We start from the raw sequence: 18,452 nt of genomic DNA, 5'->3' as shown, positions 1-18,452 counted from the left end.
TCATGACAAGAAAAAATTTTGTAACTATGTGTAGTGTCACATGTTAAACTTATTGCTTTAAATCATTTCACACACATATGTCAAATTATTATGTCATATGCATTAAATTAATACAGCATTATATGACATTTATGTCTTAATAAAGTTAGGGGGAAGATGGAACACATGAATTCTTTTGTTTTCCTAAGAAGTTATAGAAGAACGAAGAGGTTTCAAAAGAGTAGTCAATAAAAGAAAACTTTCATTAAAAGCCATATAGGCTAAATGAGAATGAATGATGTTTACCTATTAGAAATCAAATTTTGCTGTAATTAAGAAAGACCAGGAAAATAGTGATTTACACAAACAAGATTTTGTTCTGTCAACAAAACTAAAAGTGGGAAGTCCTGGCTGATAGTTGCTTCATGAACTCTTCAGCAATCCAAGTACCTTCCAGCTCTTCTTTGACAATCTTAATGCTGGTAAGTGCCTTCATCTCTTGATCTAAGAGGGCTACCAGAGCTCCAGACATCACATTTGCATTCCAGGAAGCTAGAATGAGGGAGAACAGAAGGGCATGAATATATTCACTTTAAAGAAGACAGCCAGGAAGAACCACCTTAAATTTCTCAGCTTAGTCACAGAGTCTCCCCTGGTTACAACTGAACCTGAAAAATGAAGTTTTGCTTCAAGCTGCAAAGTGCTAAGGTGAAATCATCTGTCTATATTAAAGAGGAAGAGAAGAGCATTTGGAAGACAAATAACAGTTTCTGACACAGACTTTTAACAACCTCAAAATCAGTGCATATAATTAAATTTATATAATATATACATTCATTGGAAATCATTTGGAAAAAAGTGATCCCAAATATTTGGATTGTATAAAATATACATGTCAGTTTAAAAGTCAGTCAAGTTAAGATCAATAACTACATTTTCTACCAAGTAATAAGGCCCATCTTTAGTGTCAGAAGTGACTTTAAATTGTTTGCAATTATTTTTCACGTAAGTTCATTTATTGCTATCAACTTTTTCTAAGCATTCAAAATGTACTTGCTGCCCTGATGGTTCAAAGAAGTTAACTTATATTTCTATGATTTTTCAGATTAAAGAAAAAATATTTTCTCCAGAATTTAAGATTGAAAAAAAAGACGTATCATTCTCAGTAATTAAGTACCTCTTCACTCTATGTCTAATGTCCATAACAGAATAATTAGTGACTGGAAAAATACTAGCCAATATCTTAAGAATAACAGTAAACCCCCCAGGCTGGTGTGGTTCAGTGGATTGAGTGCCAACCTGTGAACCAAAAAGTCAGTGATTTGATTCCAAGTCAGGGCCACATGCCTGGGTTGCAGGCCAGGTCCTCAGTAGGGGGTGCAAAAGAGGCAAACCCACATTGATGTCTCTCTCCCTCTCTTTCTCCTTCCCTTCCCCTCTCTCTAAAAATTAAAAAAATCTTTTAAAAAATCAAAATATTATGAAGAAAAAGAATAAGAGTAAAGCAGTGGGTGATGCTGAGAGAGATGATATCCCAATAGAACAATTTATAAAAGGTGACTTTAAGCCAAATAGTAAACAAATAACTGATTTTTAACTGTCTGATGTATTTAGAGGGTTTTTTTAATCCTCAGTGGAGAACATGCCTAATGATTTTAGAAAGAGGGAAAAGGAGGGAGAAAGAGAGGGGAAGAAACATCAGTTGGTTGCCTTTCCTATGCACCCTGACTAGGAACTGAACCCACAACCTAGGCATGTGCTCTGACCAGTAATCAAATCTTTGACCTCCTAGATTTCAAGATGACACCCAACCAACGAAGCCACACCAGCCAGGGCTATATTTAGAAATTTTAATGAATGATTGGGTCATTTTTGATAGAAACCCATCTCAATTACTAAAATACAGTAGACTCCATCATGCATGGCTCCATAGTTTCAGTTATCTGTGGCCAATTGACGTCTGGCCAACTGAAAATATTAAATGAAAATTCCAGAAACAAACAGCTCATAGTTTTAAGTTGTGTGTCATTCTGAGTATCTGAGTATCTCATTACATGGCATTTTATCATCTCTCATCACCACAAGAACAGCGATTACAATGCAATAAGATAGTTTGAGAGACTATATTCACATAACTTTTATTTTACTAGATCATGACAATTGTTTTATTTCATTATTAGTTATTGTTAATCTCTTACTGTGTTTAATTTAAAAATTAAAATTTGTTGTAGGTATATGTGTATGGGAAACAACACGGTGTCTATAGGGCTCAGTATTATCTATGGGTTCAAGCATCTGCTAAGGCTCCTGGAATGCATTCCCCTTCAGACACATAAGTGGGGACTGTGGCAACGCCCAACACACTCCTTCCTTATTTAATTTAACTTTGTGAATGTTCATTTTGTATAGATCTAAAGTAAGACACGTTGAGTCCTCATTATCCTTCTGTTGTTAATTTAACTAAATTGTGAAATCTGTTTTCTATAACTTGAAATCTATGATGATTGAACTCACAAGAAAGGTAGTGAATTTAACTGAGGTGTTTAAATAAGAGGGAATATTTGAGAAAAGAATTTGGATTAGCTAAAGCAATTTCAGAGTACGAAAATTCTAAGATCTTGTCCTAAGCCTACTCAGTTGCTCACTCCATAGACATACCCCAGACCTGTCATCCGAAATTGTTGCAGCCTTTCTGCCATTTAAAGTTCTAGCAGCCTTTCTCCCAACCAACAACTTCTATTTTTGTGGCTTATTCCTTTTAGTCCTATAACAACCCACTCATAGTATTACCTTTTCACTGTCAGTCAGTCTTCACACTTCCCTTCTTACCCAACTAAAATTCCTTTGTAATTCCATCCCTGAGTATACTTTAAACCTTTCATTCTCTGCTTTGTTGGATTTGCTAGGACAGTCTCCAACTGTGGTTAAAGGCATCTTTCCAACATTCCATATCTACTCCACATTCAGCTGAACATAGATTGATAAAAACACACAACTATGTCAATTCTCCAAAAGCTATTTACCCATCCTTGTTCTCAGTGATGCCCTTGCTTCCAATTTTAATGGGAAAAAAAAAACCAGAAGCAATCTGAAGTTCCATAAACTCTCACTCCACCTACATCTACCCATGTATTTCCATCTGTATCCATATCCTTTTTTCCATCCCGTTCCTGTAGATGAACTCTATGCGGTCCTATCAATTATCAGTATCTGAATTTGTGTACCACATCTCATCCCTTCTCACCTATTAAATGGCATCTCCCAAGTAAATTTCCCCTCTTGCTTTTGCCTCAGCAATTGTTTCCCTCTTTTTTACATCATTCCATCAGCATACCAATAAGCTGTTATTTCATTCATCTTACAAAAGAATAACCACAAAAACTCTTTTGACCCCATTTCCCTATTCAGTTTTCATTTCTCTGCTACCCATTATATGAAAACTCCTGGAAAGAGTCATCTGTACTTGCTGTCTCTCTCTTCTCCCACCATTCTCCCCTGAATTAATCTCATTCAAGAGATTCAGCTTTCCTCCAGACCACTTCACCTGAGCTGCTCTCAAGGTCATCAGTGACCACATCACTGCATCCCAAGGTCAGTTCTCAGTCATGATTCCACTTGACTTATCAACACCATAGGATACAGATGATCATCCTCAAAATATTTTGTACACTGGGCTTCCAGGATACCAAGTCTCCTGGCCTTGCATTTTTTCACTTGTTAGTTGCTCGAATACTCCAGAACTCAGTTCCAAAACTTCTTATCTATGCACTCCCTCCCTCAGTAATTGTGTTCAGCCTCAGGCTGATGACTCCCAAATGTGCATCCTTAGCCTGTCCTTCTTCTTTGAACTCCAGCCACTTATATCCAACTAATGATTCAGCCAGTTGGATGTCTAATAGGCATCTCAAAGTTCATATAGCAAAACTGAACTCCTGGTTGCTCCATGCACAGCCAAGACCTGTGCTTCTACAGATGGTCTACTGTTTCAGTTAATGCCAACTACAGTTCTACCAGTACAGCTAAGCTAGGGGTGCAGTTGCTGCAGTGTTAAGTAACCTGAATTTTTACCAACTTCCAACAGCAAAGGTTTATTTCTCCCTACATATCTTCTGTGTGTCTCCTGCAGTTATAATCCACATTGACGTTACTCTAGGAGCCAAATGGACAGAGCAGCCTTTAGCTGGATCAGTGCTGGTTTTGTGACGGAAGGAAAAAATGACATTGCAAACAAAATGCTAGCACTTAAATCTCCTGCCTATGTATTATTGGTTGAGCGTGTTGCATGGCCTCTCAATTTCAGATGATATTCTCACCGAAAGAGACTCTACATTGAAGAAAACTATAATATTCAATAAGTAATAAAACTATCTGACCAGTCTTCTAGTCTCTTCCAGCTAAAACTCATAGCTGCTCTCATTTTCTCAAATCAAATCCATCAGTGAATCAATAAATTAATAAGCCACTTCTCAGTGCTAGCATCCTGGCCAAAACCATTATCTAGAGATTCCTTACTGGTTTCCCTGCTTCTACTCCTGCCCTCCTAATCTCTTCTCCATGTAGTATCCAAAAGTGATCATTTTAAAGCACAAATCAGATCCTGACATGATTCTGCTCAAAACTCTCAAATAGCTCCCCAACTCACTCAGAGTAAAAGCCATATAAAATCTAACTTGACTTTCTCATCCACCACCTCCCGACTCCATTGCCCTTTTGTCCTTCTGTAGCTCATGCTCCTCCAGCCACGTGAATCCTCTCTTCTCTTCACATTTACCAAGTGCATTCCAGCCTCCAGAACTTTGTACTTGTAGTTTTCCTCTTGCTGGAATAGACTTTTCCTAGATATCTGCCTGGCTCCCTCACTCATCTTCTTCAGGGGGTTGCTCAAATGTCACCTTCACAGTGAATCTTTCCCTGGCCAATCTGTCTAAAAGTCCAACCCAGCCCCACACCTTTGACAGCACTCCTTCCTTCCTTTCTTACTCTACCTGTGTCCATGACTCTCATACCTGTGTAATTTTCTGATATATTGTTGTTTATCATCTCTCTCACTCCACTAGAATATACACTTCTTGACTGCACAGATTTTTGTCTACTTTGTCATTAGAGTAGGACAGAGACACAGAACAATGTCTGGATCTGCTGGCACTCACTAGACACTTGTTTATTTAATGAATAAATTAATGAATGACACAAACCATGGACAGCTTTGAGGAATTCGAACATTCAAAGATGTAAGTTAAAGATGTAGAGAAAAATATGGTAAGCATGAATAAATATTGTATATTCACATAAACTTAAGAGGCCTGATGAGTTATTTGTTTCACATTAGAGAAAATAAAAAGAATCTGAAGGGGAAAATAACACTAAAAAAACACTAATAGTGTTTTTCATAAAACTATAGTATTAATAATCAAGGCAAAACTGTGACATTGACTATTGGATTCATTAAAGACTGCTTAATTTAAATCCAAATTTGGAAGTCTATATATTTTAATTCTTTATCTCTAGGCAAAAATAAAAATAAAAATTAGACCATTTCATAAATAGCTGGTAGAAAATCAAAGTTGATTTCACTCCTGGCTCCAGACTAAAAGGAAAGACTTTCAGCTGCATTAGTGACCATATTCTCAACCTTGGCATTCTTCACATTTGGAGCTAAGTAATTCTTTGTTGTAAGCGGTTGCTCTTTGCATTACAACATTGAGAAACATCCCTGGGCCCTACTCATCAGGTGCCTGTAGCACTTCCACAGCTGTGACCATGAAAAATGTCTCCAGACATCGCCTGTTATCCCCAGGGCAGGGAGTGCTGGGGCTGGAGACCTACTGTCCTGGAGTATGAAAATGCCTGTAAAGGTAGCACTCCTGTATGGTTTCAAGCTGTGACCACAGAAAAAAAATACAACACCAAAACAGGCAAGCAGATCCTTCATTTAGGGAAACACTGGAAAAGCTCCCTTTAAAAAAATTCCTGATTCTTTCCCCTAGGATTACTTTGGTTTGGCACTATAGAAAGATGATACTTGAAAAGTAGAATTTATTATTAAGTTATTTTGGTCATGCTTATGTATAGACTAGGGACAGAGTCTAGGACCAATAGGAAAACTGAAAGGACCAAGAGGAAAACTGAAAGGGCTGTAACAGGGAGAAAGAAAGAGGAATCCAGAACATGGGAAGAGGCTTTGCAGTGGGGACCCTGTTTACTGAAGGAACCATGTGAGGCCTTTGGCCATCATGAGACATGGTGGATGACCTCGGAGGGAAATTCCATTTGTCTACAATTTATTTAAAATTGGTTGTGCATAGTAACGTCAACTGAGGGGAAATAAGACAATAATAGTTAAAATGATATGACAGTTTTTATCAAATATTAAGTAATTAACTTTGCTATTATTATGATCTATGTTAATATGATTTAAATTTAAAATAATTGAAAATGAAATTATTAAAAACTAACAGGAACTTGGACATAACAACATTAGTCATTAGTCAAGTCTGAAATTCTTTTAAACATAGTTTTAAATGAACTCAAGTATTACATTTTTTTAAATATAACAAAACCTTTATGATTTAAAATGCCTTTTTTGCCAATTGCTAAATAACCTTATGCCAGAGACAAATCCTTATTATGTGAGCAGAATAACCAATGATATTGGCTAAATTCTTTTGGAGACCAAAAAAGATTTTTAGACAGCTATTTTAGGCTATTTGGTGATTATAAATAAATATACTTTCAACTGCTTATAAAAAGGTATAATATCAATCATTTATATCATATATTTCTTTTCTCTCCAATAAAGAGCATTCTTTCTCTCCAGCATTCAATGCTGGTATCCCAGCATTGAAATATAGATGGTTCCTATAATTTAAATCCATTTTTCAATTGTACTTAGTAATTAGGGAAGCTGGAATAAATAAATATGAATTCACATATCAATAGAAGCTTTATTCCAGTTTGTGGAGTAAACCTTCTCAAATGCATTTATCTTTGTACTGAAGGTGCATTCAAGAAACAAAATCAACTGGGTTTCATTTTCTATCTTTATTCTAAAAAAGAAAGTAAACAAATAAATTATGACCTCACCAAAAGTAAGAAGTGAGTCAAAATATTTAAAAATTTATTGATCTCTTGCATCCACAAATTACATAATTATTCTCTAACATTATGCATTAGTCACAATTATATATACTTTAAAACACTTTGACATCTAAATACAAATTGACAAACAAAAAAAGATGTACCTTTATTTGCTTCAAAAACTCTTGAAATATGCTTTTGTTTCATATATGGAACTTTTACATGTTTACATTTTAATCTATGATTTAAAAATTATTTTTCACAAGAAACAGATACCTCATCCCTCAGTAGTATAATTGAAGTTTTGGACTTAGCAGGCAAACTGTGACCCTGACTAGTGGGTCTCAGTTGCTTGGAGCACTGTCCTATACACCTAATGCTGCGGGTTCGATCCCCAGTCAGGGCAGGGTGTATGCAGAAGCTACCAATGGATAGTTCTCTCTCTCTATTTCTCTCTCTCTCTTTCTCTTTCTCTCTGCCACCCACTTCTTTTTTTAAAGCAATGAGAAAAATATCCCTGGGTGATGAGTTTCCTGCTGTGCTGAAGTGGGCAGTTTCATTTCATTTGCTAATCTTCGTGCCTGGTTAGGGACAATTTGCAAGGTGACCTAAACAGTCATCTGGAACACCACACCCAGATGAGTGAGTTACATTCTCTAGGTGTGTGTCCAATATGAATAACCAAAGGAGCTGTTTTTATTTTATTTGCGGCAGCACTAGTTGATTTTATTGTCAGTTGAGTGAGAAACCAAGACTTCTGAGGAAGAAAATTGGTCCAGAGAGACCACAAAGTACCGGACACAGTGCAAACAGAAGTTGAGAGGCTGCTGTGACTAGCCGAACACCTGGGTAGTAGGGCCGAGGTAGTTTTACCTGTGCAGTGACAAAATATTCAAACTCAAACGATCTCAGTCTGAGTGATTGATACATACATTCATCCAAACAAAAGAAAAACAATCTAATGTGGTTCATCGCTAATCTCAGTTAATGTCACAGACCCGAGCCACATCATCTTCAATTCCTCGCCTCCTAAACGTAGGCAGTGATTACTCACCAGGTCGTGTAGATCGTGTTTCAAAATGTTTGTCAAATGAGCCCTCCCCTCTCCATTTTTCCAGCCACAGGTCATGACAGTCTCCACCTTGCAACCTCCTCCTTCAACAGATCGTTCATGGCTCCTTGGTTGAAACTTCGTACCTCTATTCATCCTTCAAGGCCATTCACAGCCCTTACTTCCAGCAAAGTAATCCCTCTCTTCCTAGCATCCCCCCAAGTTAATACACTGGTCTCAGTACCATAGCATTACCACATGCGCTGTGGTTAAATGACTGTAATTGGTCTCCCTCCCACTAAGCAACGCTTCCTGTCGAGTCCAGGACTTACCTCATTCAGCTTCTGTATCCAGCCCCGTAACAGCATCCAGCATCTGATTACCACTCAATAATTTATTTTAGTTTAAACAAAGTGACCACAGAGCAACCAAACAAAATTAGCGATTCAAGGTACATTTACTCACTGATAACTCATAGAAGATTTAGTTTGCTTTCCACATTTTTCACAATCTTTATATACGCTTTACAGTATCCTCAGAAGCTAGGGATCAATTCATGCTTGAAAATATTTGAGAAACAGGGTGACATAGAATCAAATTCTTATTATTTATTTATTTGTTTTAGAAAGAGGAGAAAGAGAGAACATTGACCCTGTCACAACCTAAGAATGTGCCCTGAGGGGAATCAAACTAGCAACCTTTCACTTTGTGGGAAGCTGCCCAACCGACTGGGCCACACCCATCAGTGTGTCAAATCTTCACTGTGGCAGGGGGACCTGAAAAACCATCAGCTCCCTCATCCTGGATAGTGCGTCGCAGTTCTTGGGGCTTGTGCTTCTCATGCCTCATGGCATCTCAGAATGCAAATGAGTGCAGATTGCACTAGGCATCTGAGCATGTCACACAGAAAAGCCAATAAAGAGAAAAAAATAAATGGGATTCACTTCCTAAATATTAAACCTGCTCTTATTTTATATGGACTTTTATTTCCCTAAATAGAAAAGCTTCCCACATTCCATAGCATATTTCAAGAACAAGAAATATCAGTTGGTGAGAACTATAATTATATTTTCTTTTCCTCAACACGACAAAAATTATGTACCTCTCTCTGGGTTTCTTTCTAAGTGCTGTACATAACAGGTTAAAAAACCACATAAATCATTTAAGTATTTATAGTGTCTATAAATAATATTAATATTTAACATCTAATACCATTTTATTATGTAATTTTAATCAACCCTTACTAAAGCCCTTTTAGCCAAGAATTATCTGTACCCCCATTTTTCAGATGAGGAAAATTGAGGAACATAAAGGGTGGATAATGTGACCACGGCTGCATATCTACAAAGTGGCAGATCCTGGAATCAAACGCAGCCACGTGTGGTTCCAGAGTCCATGCACTTAATCCCCATCTAAGCTTTGTGCTGGGGTGAGGGGTCACTCAGAACCCAGGACAACAAGTGAGGGGAATGCTACCCAGCAATCCGGTCATTGTTCAGTAATAACATGTATTACCTTTAAGTATTTGTTTCTCTCCAGGTTTAAACTGCCCTGGTGTGTATACTCCTGTAAATAGATAGATATTGATAAATATGTTTTACTCTGAACTATCTAGAATCTTTTTTCTAAGATGGAGAAATAGACAAAATATACAAGTACATTTTGAAGAGGAACTAAGAAAATACTTGTAGGTATTTTAGAAGTCTTATAAATTACAAGCTTAGATATGAGATTAAAGAAACATAGCCACAAGTTTTTTTCCCATGATTCTAGGGACAACAGAGGCCATTTTCAGAAGTTTTCTTTAAAGCTGGGAGCCTTTCCCACCAGCAAGGAAGCCTGTGCATCCCTTGCCTTCTCTTATGCCCTCAAGTGAGAGCTGAGTTATGACTGGTTGTCTTAGGAGGAAAATGTCTCTTACAGGACATAAGCTGGGGGTGGGGGGGGCAGCTAAGGAAAGGCCTGACATGTAGCTTGTCAAGAGCAGCAGCTGTGGCCTGTTTTTACTAATATCTGACATGTTTCTTTGGCCACTCGCCAAATTGAGCTGTACCCGGCACTTCTCCCATCCTTCCTGGGCCTCCGGGATCCTGTGTGCCTGCTACTTGAGACTCCAGTCCCCTCCAAATCAATCCCCTCGGTTCCTTCCTCCCCTTAATGTGCAGGCATCCCACCCTAATTAATTAACCCAACACCAACTTCATGCAGGACCTTCCCACACTTTGCCCCTCGTACAGCCCAGAAACATCAGCACATTCCTTACTTCATCACTTGTCAACTCCCTTTCTGTTAAAGACCAGTGTCCCCTTTCCCTGACCTGGCCTCTGATTTGATCTCACTTTAAAGTATCCCACTTTAAGAGACAGTAACAAATGCTGGCTTTTTCCTGTTTGGTTTGTTTATTCACGTTCACCCGACCTATTATAATTAAAGACCAACGGACTTAGAAGAAGAGCCCGGGAAGATACTTTATGCATTTGATATGTGGACAAACCCAACACTGGATTTGTAATGAAGCCTCACTTTGCCTATTACTAAATGTGTGAACTTGGGTGAGTTTCTTATTAAGCTCTTGTCATTTGTTCCAATACTTATTGAGCACCCATTACTGGGCTAGGTTCTATTCTCAATGCTAGTGCTGCATTTTAAAATTACAAAAATAAAAATAGCTACTTTTGGTGAAGCTTATAATTTAGGGAGGGGAGATGACCATTAATAAATGGATACATTTGAAAATATGCATAGATATCAAAAAATCTATAAATGACAAGGGAAGAAGAAAAAGAAGTGTTGAACTTGGAATAGGAGGAAATGTGGGAACTTGAAATAGGATCATCAGAATTACCAAATGTGATGACCGAGTGCATATAAGAAGGTGAGAGACTGCACCATGTGTTTATCTGGGGGCAGGGGGAGTATCCCAGCAGAGAAAACAGCAAGTGCAAAGCCCCCGTGGCCTTTGCCTGGAGTGTTGAAGGACCAGCAGAGAGACAGCTATAACCGGTGGAGAGCTGGTGAGTGGTAAGAGGTAATATCAGAGTAACAGGGACACCAGAACATCGAGAGCCTTGTGTGTGACAATAGGGACCTTGGGTTTCTCTATGACTGACACGGGAAGTCACTAGAGGGTGTCCACTAGAAGAGTTACATGGTTTGACTCACCTCCCAAACACCTGGGGTCAGACAGGTACTGGATTTGTCAAGGTGATCTCACTCTGTAAGTTATATAACTTACTTACATATAAATGTTTAACCACTATATTGTGCAGCTGAAACTAATATAATATTGCACACCGCCTGTAATTGAAAAGAAAAAACCTTCAGCTAATTTCTGTTTAAAAAGGGAAGAATAGGAGCAGTTGAGACCAGCCTGCCTGCTCAAATGCGGGTGCCACCCCTTACTAGCAGTGTGACTTTGAGCTCAATACTTAAACTTTCTAAGCTTCAAGTTTTTAGTTTAAGGTAGAATTGATAGTAGTTTCTATTTTGTAGGGTTATTATGAAAAACCCATTAAATGGTACACGTTACCACAGAGCCTGACTCATGGAAAGACCAGATACTTGCTGATGTTTTCAGACAGGTAAGAACCAGTGACGTGATGTGCGGGGGGTACCTGCTCTGTGGTTTGGCGCAGGAAGCACTTATGTGTTACCTCAGCATTATCCTCAGGTAACCTGCTGGCTGTTGTGAAATACCTTTGTACATTTTTTGATGTAATAGTATTACCTTGAAAAAAGAGAGCAGTAAAAGTTCATGGGTGATTTTCAGATGCCTCTGAGGGTTAATATAGAATTAATTGAGTACTACTCTGTGCAAAGCACTTTCCTAGGCACTCGAGTCATATGTACTCAGGTGAAAAAGAATATTTAGAGATATGGTTAAAGATAGAGATAGAAATGAAAGAGAGAGATTCTGATCTTATATACATATCATAAATATATATCTATAATTTTAAAGGATAGTTCATTGAGACACATTGTTTGCTGCCCCTGTTTTGTGGAGAAAAATAACTGGTCTTCTGAAAGAAAAAAAATGTGCATTGTCAAATCCCTGGTCCCATTACCACATCTGGAACCTACTGTTATCCTTTTGGATGATTCCATACCTCTGGCTGCATTGGAGGTCTTAGAGGCCTCCTGGTTCTTCACAGTCCTGCTTCATTACCCAAAAGTTATGTGGCTCATGCCTCATTTCTTCCTTGGGATCTGGGCCACCTCATTCTTGGGGGATGGATCTCATCTTCCTCTTCCTTGCTCAACACACAGGCACACACACACCCACACCAAACAAACACTCATACCCAAAGCATAGTCTTCTCAGGAAGCTCAGCCGCCTCTCCTTATGTAGTTTTAATAGCCCTTCACAGAAGAAAAGAAAGATTAATGTAGAAGCCTACAGTAGAGGGAGTTATGGTTCTTTTCTCCCCTTTACATACCATCTCCCAAAGGTCAGGCAAAATTCATGTTTTTATTCTTATTTTACATGATAAAAAACTAAGGATGTCCTTTTAAAATCAGGTGGAGAATTAGCCTTTTCTTACTGTTACTATTTTTTAAAATATGCTGTTCAGCACTGGGCCAGGTATACTTTTAAAGGACATAAGCAGCAAAAAATATATGTAGGATGTCTTTTATATATAACTTAAAATAAAAATAAGGTTAAACTCTAAATATAGTTTTATCTTTCAAGCAGTACAAAAGTTGCAGTATGGTGGAGTTAAAACAGCTTCTTGTTCGACTTCTAATTCTCTATTATTTATTTTCTTACTTCTTAGCCTACTTACTATGGTGCCCTGCTTGGCCGTTGCCCTGTGGAGGAAGCCAGCCTCGATTCTGTCTAAGCAAAACCAGTGCTCTAGAAGGTTCCCTTTCTGACATTTCCTGTAGGAGTCACCAACTACACTAAAATTCAATTATACTTTTTTTGCTTTATTTTAATGAGAACCATCAAGCCATCAAAAGAGGCAGTAAGGGCAGAGAGAAGTTACATTTAGACCTTTATGAAACAGAGATGTATGATTAGAATAATAAAATGCAAAACATCAAGAAATTGAGTGTGCCTTTTTTAATACAACCTTAGGAAAAACAGTTAGAAATCTTAATTTAAGGGGCATTTTACTTTTAGACATATTATACATTGTTTTTGCAAAGCCTTGACCTTGCTTGCAGGAACAAGCAGGGGGGGAATGAGAACATGTAAGACCAGTTCCTCAGTTGTCTTTATCCTCCCAGCTGATTTTAGAACAGGTGAAAAGAAAATGTGGCCTCTGTAGGTCTCAGGTGAGGAGGAATCGGCTTCATTTCTCCTAACACACCCTCCCAGGTGAGTGAGAAGCAGGGAGGAAGGATGAGGGCTGTGGCTTTAACTTGACCATTTACAGCTTCTCCTTGCCTCGTTTATTAGCACAAGCATTCAGAAGTTCTTGCTTTTTTAAATTCATTGGGGTGACATCAGTTAAAAAAGTTATATGGGTTTCAGGTGTACAATTCTATACATGTGAAGTCTAATAAACAAAATACACTGACAAACAAAATAGGAGTTCTTGTTTTTATTTCCTTTTTTAGGCAACACGTCTCTCCGAGTTCTACCTCTCTCCACTTCTCTTACAGAGGGTGCCGTTTTTCCACAGGGGCTCACCCTGAGCTTCTGGGTTAGGGCCTGGCTTTGGCTGGGAATAGGGGCGATCCCAACCTCTGCCAGGGGCCTTTGTGCTGTCTCTGGCCCCTGTGCCCAGGCACCAGTGGCCTACCATCTAAGTTGGGGCTCAATGCAGGCTACCGGGTTCTGCAGTCCTGTCCCAACCCAGTGAGGCTCACCGCAGCGCATAAGAGCAACTCTCCCTGGACTGAAGCTCACAACCCGCACCTCCCTCTTGTTGGGCTGTTCCCAAGCAGAAGATTGGGATTTTCTACCCTGTGAGAAAGGTTGGGATCCACTTGCCCCTTCATCCTCTTCTTCTGCTACCCTCCAAGGATGAGAGGGGCTGGGTTTCTCGTTCTTGCCGCAGTCTGACCTTACCTGCACTCCCAGAACCTTCAGCCAGCCTCTTTCCAGGATCTATTAAGCAGGGACAGAAATTTAGCTAGCCAGTAAAGAAACATTAATTGGGAAGTATTTCCAAAACATCACATTTGCCTGTATATCGACAGCACTGATCACCTATACTTCCCTGGTTGCAGGTCTTTATCCTGAATAAAGCTGGGAGCTTCTTGAGAAGATGGCTGCTTCTATTCTATCTGAATTCTCTAGAGGTACTCCGCACAGCCCAGAACTTGGAACAGAGCCATTCTATGATTGATAAATAATGATCTAAGCCAATATTTGAGCGAGAGTTTTCATCTTGGTGTTCCTAGTCTTGTATAATTGAAAGTGTAGCAAATACTTACTATCTTGTTGAAAGTCTTTATAATGTAACCCCACACATGTATACATACTTACATGCATACATTAGTAATACTATGCTAGATAAAGCACCTGACTGTTTCTTGATTTATCAGCAACATGGAGAGCATTTTTGCTTTTTAAAAACTTTAAAACATTCCAGAGCCTTTTTTTTTCTTAATACAGTTCTGAAGGCTAGGAATTTGAAATCACAGTGTTGGCAGGGCCTGGGTCAGAATCAAGGTCAGAAGGCCTGGGGAAGAATCTTCCTTGCCACTTCAAGAGCCTGGTGATGGCCAGCCATCCTTGCCATGTCTCGGCTTGTGACTTCATAATTCCGATCTCTGCTTCCATCTTCACATGGCCATCTTCCCTTCATGTCTGTGTCCAAATGTCTTTAGTCTTATGAGGACATCAGTGTTTGGATTAGACCCACCCTTATCCAATACAACCTTGTCTTCCACTTGATTACACCTGCTAAGATCCCATTTTTAAATTAGGTAATATTTACAGATTCTGGATAGACATGAATTGGGGAAATGCCACTCAACCCAATACAACAATTATATATGGAGATGTTGGCACCTTGGTCTTGATAATTGACAGAACGAATAGAGTAAGTACATATCAGCCAACTCGACCTGCCATTCACAGAACACTATAACCAACAAAGGCAGAATGCACAGTCTTTCGAGTGCATCTCAAACATTCACCAAGACAGGTCATATAAAAACCAAATGACAGCCCATCCCAAAGGACTGAAATTGTACACAGTAAGGTTTTTGGCAAGAGAATGGAATTAAAAAGAAAGCAATAACAAAAGACAGGTAAAACTTCCAAATATATGAAAATTATAAACACACTCTCTATAACACATTTCTAAGGAATTATAAAATTATTCAACAGGTTTCTAAATTTCTTTGGTGCTTAAAGAAAAAATTATAAGGAAAATTAGAAACATTTTAAACTCATAAACATTTATGAGTGCATAAAACATATAACATTTATTTTTTTGCATACTTATGTAGAATATTGGCATCTCATGAACATTTGAAATAAAAGACTAGGGATGAGGGAAATTAAAGGGATTGGGGTAAGCTGTTTTCATCAGCTGCCATTAAGCTATCTTTATGTTAATATTTGTTGCTACTTTTATTTTTTGTTTTCAACATAGCTTTTGCTTTATTAAAATATTGATTCCTAAAAGTTAACAAATCTACCTGCATCCCATGGGTTTAAACATCCCCTTAGACAGAAACAACCAAGGTTTTCAAGTTTTTTTTAAACTAGATTTATAGTCTATAGCATATATGTGCACACATGCATTTTCTATATTGTATATAAAACATCCATATGTTGCAGGGTTTCTAACCTGTGAGCACAGAGGTATGTTGAGCCTTGCTGAATATTTAAATTTTACAAATGGTTTTCTGGAGAGGGCTCAACAGCTTTTATTGGATTCTTAGTGGAATTCATGAACCTAAAACTAAAAAACAGCTTTAGAGATTAAAGTGCATTTCAATGCTACTCGTTCCCCTCTGTATTCTCTTCCCTCTAGTGATCTGCTGGGATTTTATTCTGGTAGTAACATTTTGAATGTCTAAATAGAAAGGATTGCAAAACATTGAGAGTAATCCTTTTAATGCAAAGAATGACCAGATGCGATAACATAACACAGTCTTGTTGAAGGCTCTTGACTTGTTTAAAATTTAAGTAGCATTACATCTTTTACAGAACTAACTTAGAAGAAGCATGGAAACAGCTTTTATGCTGTCTATGAGGCCAAAAAATAAATGCAGTTTTGCACATTTTTTATTTGAAAGTATTCACAAGTGACATACAAGGCATAAATGTTGGCCAACGCCACAGCTAAGCATTGTGTGTTTTTTAACTGTTTGTTTTTAAGTCAAGACCATTTAGGAATCAGTTCCTCATGTCCTAATTATTAAATTTGCAATAAATCCAGAAAAAATATGTCTAAAAAGATGTGCATTCAGGATTGCCTTTCAGTTAAATAGCCATGACAACTTTTAAAAATCTAAACAAAATTGATCAATGGACTATGTAAACAGTCATGAAGGACTGAAGAGGACTCTCCTACTCAGATTAACAAGAAAAGTGTCCTAGAGAAAGCTTGGTGAGATGCTGAGAAGCAAAATTAATGAGTTAGATGTGTACTGGGAGAAATGATTCTACACACATGTTCTGAACGCTTCTGCCTAGATGAATGTTTTCCTGCAAATAAACTGGTTATCATCGAGTTCAAGTCAAATAATGCAGCTATAACGATGAATCTACCACGAGCAAGGTATTTTGTTATTCAGAGCCAGGATATGAAAGTTACTCTAGAAAAAGTATTAAATGAGCAAAAACACTTTGGAATCTTTAAATACAGCACATGTAAAAGTTTTAACCCATGTGACAAGGGGTAATGAAACCTCAAAACAAATCCAAATCTTTAATGCCTTCAAGGCATAAAGCTCAGCATTATAGAGCATGGAAAAAACACATACCTTATTTAACATCTCATTTAAATATATATGGCTCTCCTCTATCTCAGAATAAAATGTCTGCCATTCACCCTTAACTATGATGCGAACATCTGTGTTGGATCCACTTCCATCTTGAAAAGGTTTAGTGAGATGAACATGAATAGTTTTCTCTAACAAACCTTGATAATTTGCTTTCAGAAGAGGATAGTCTAGAAGTAACATTACAACTAAAACATTGTCTTTGAACCAAAAAGTCAAGATGTACCAATGCATTTTTCACATCATGTGCTTTGCTTCGGGGTACTTTCAGAGATTTAGTTCATTTATTAATAACTGTGTAAGTTAATATAAGTGAGATCAATGATTCCAAGAAATAAGGCCCTCAGAAGGCAGCGTCACATTCTCCTGCTCTCTGAAAATTGGTCTGCAGTGTCAGGAACATCCAGTGGGCCATGTGATCACCTCCGATGCTTACTCTTCCCTATCACGTCTCATAGAAGTAACAAACCCACACTCCTAACTGTGTTTTCTAACTTGCTTTGACTCAAGCTGTGGTTTGGATCTATTTGCTTTTTTTTCACTCCCCAGTGATGATTCCCAAATGACAGAAGTTACAAGGAGAAAAACTGAGGTGTTCTGAGAAGTGGTGTTTGGCAATGCTAGTCATTATCCACATGGAGCCACACCCTCACAGCATCGCTGCTTTTGACCAGTGCACAGAAGCTGTAAACACGTAGCTCTACAGGGCCAGGTTGCTTCTATAAGGCCAATGGAGAATAAAAAGTGTGTGGCCCTCAGAAAGTGGGCCATTATTATTGGAATTCATCAGTCAACTTATGAAAAGAACACTAAGTGTGGCTTTTCAAAGTTATTTCAGGACAACCTAGATATCTGATTTTTATGTGAATGTTCCTGATTGCTAAATGCCTACACTAATTCCAGATTTTTTAACTATTGTGTAAGCCTGCAGGACTGACATGAGAGCAAACATTTCACAAGTATGTGACCTCTGAAATAAGACCTCTCCAAACCGTCGTAAGCCATGCAGCCACGTGAACTTGGACGAGTGACTTCATCTCTAGGATGGATGAGAAGGTTGCCTTAGCAACGACCCTGGGGAGTCCTTTGCAGGGTACAGGGTGCATACTCATGGATTCTGAATTATAAGCACCCTCTCCACATCCAGTACCAGCTCTTAGACAAGAGCAGGGCTCCTGACCCAACCACGGAACAAAGGATGGAGTGCACCTCAGTCTGTCAAGACCCAGTGTGACTAGATTTCTGTGCTCAGTTCCACAACACCGATTTTTTAAATTTAATGTAAAGAAAAAATTTTGCACTTCTAACTATAAAATCAACTACAATTTACCATAGAAAAATTAGTAAATACAGATAAAAGAAAATCTCTTTAAACCATTCATAGTCCTACTTGTACCTTGATATATATCCTTCCAAATCTCTGTGTAGATAT

At 38.2% G+C, this 18,452-nt stretch overlaps 2 long non-coding RNA genes across 5 annotated transcripts; one reads left to right on the top strand and one right to left on the bottom strand.

Moving 5' to 3' along the window:
- Nucleotides 1-336: 336 nt before the first annotated feature.
- Nucleotides 337-12,410, bottom strand: LOC128627340 (uncharacterized). The gene is made up of 2 exons (XR_008391504.1): nucleotides 12,214-12,410; nucleotides 337-531 (listed from the first exon to the last, which is right to left on the bottom strand). It is a non-coding gene; the product is annotated as an uncharacterized LOC128627340 (long non-coding RNA).
- LOC119039942 (uncharacterized) lies at nucleotides 10,494-18,367 on the top strand. Of its 4 annotated transcripts, XR_008391502.1 has the most exons (4): nucleotides 10,494-10,659; nucleotides 11,600-11,688; nucleotides 14,288-14,359; nucleotides 17,945-18,367. It is a non-coding gene; the product is annotated as an uncharacterized LOC119039942 (long non-coding RNA). The 4 variants fall into 4 exon arrangements; XR_008391501.1 differs by lacking the exon at nucleotides 17,945-18,367 and having other exon boundaries at nucleotides 14,288-15,376; XR_008391503.1 differs by lacking the exons at nucleotides 14,288-14,359; nucleotides 17,945-18,367 and adding an exon at nucleotides 13,673-13,873.
- The last annotated feature ends 85 nt before the right edge of the window (nucleotides 18,368-18,452 follow it).

The sequence above is a fragment of the Artibeus jamaicensis genome, unplaced genomic scaffold (genome assembly GCF_021234435.1).
Source record: "Artibeus jamaicensis isolate MK-2021 breed Jamaican fruit bat unplaced genomic scaffold, CSHL_Jam_final contig_387, whole genome shotgun sequence".
Taxonomy (NCBI): domain Eukaryota; kingdom Metazoa; phylum Chordata; class Mammalia; order Chiroptera; family Phyllostomidae; genus Artibeus; species Artibeus jamaicensis.
Note: the sequence above shows the minus strand (reverse complement) of the source record. Positions and strands in the feature narration are given on the sequence as shown.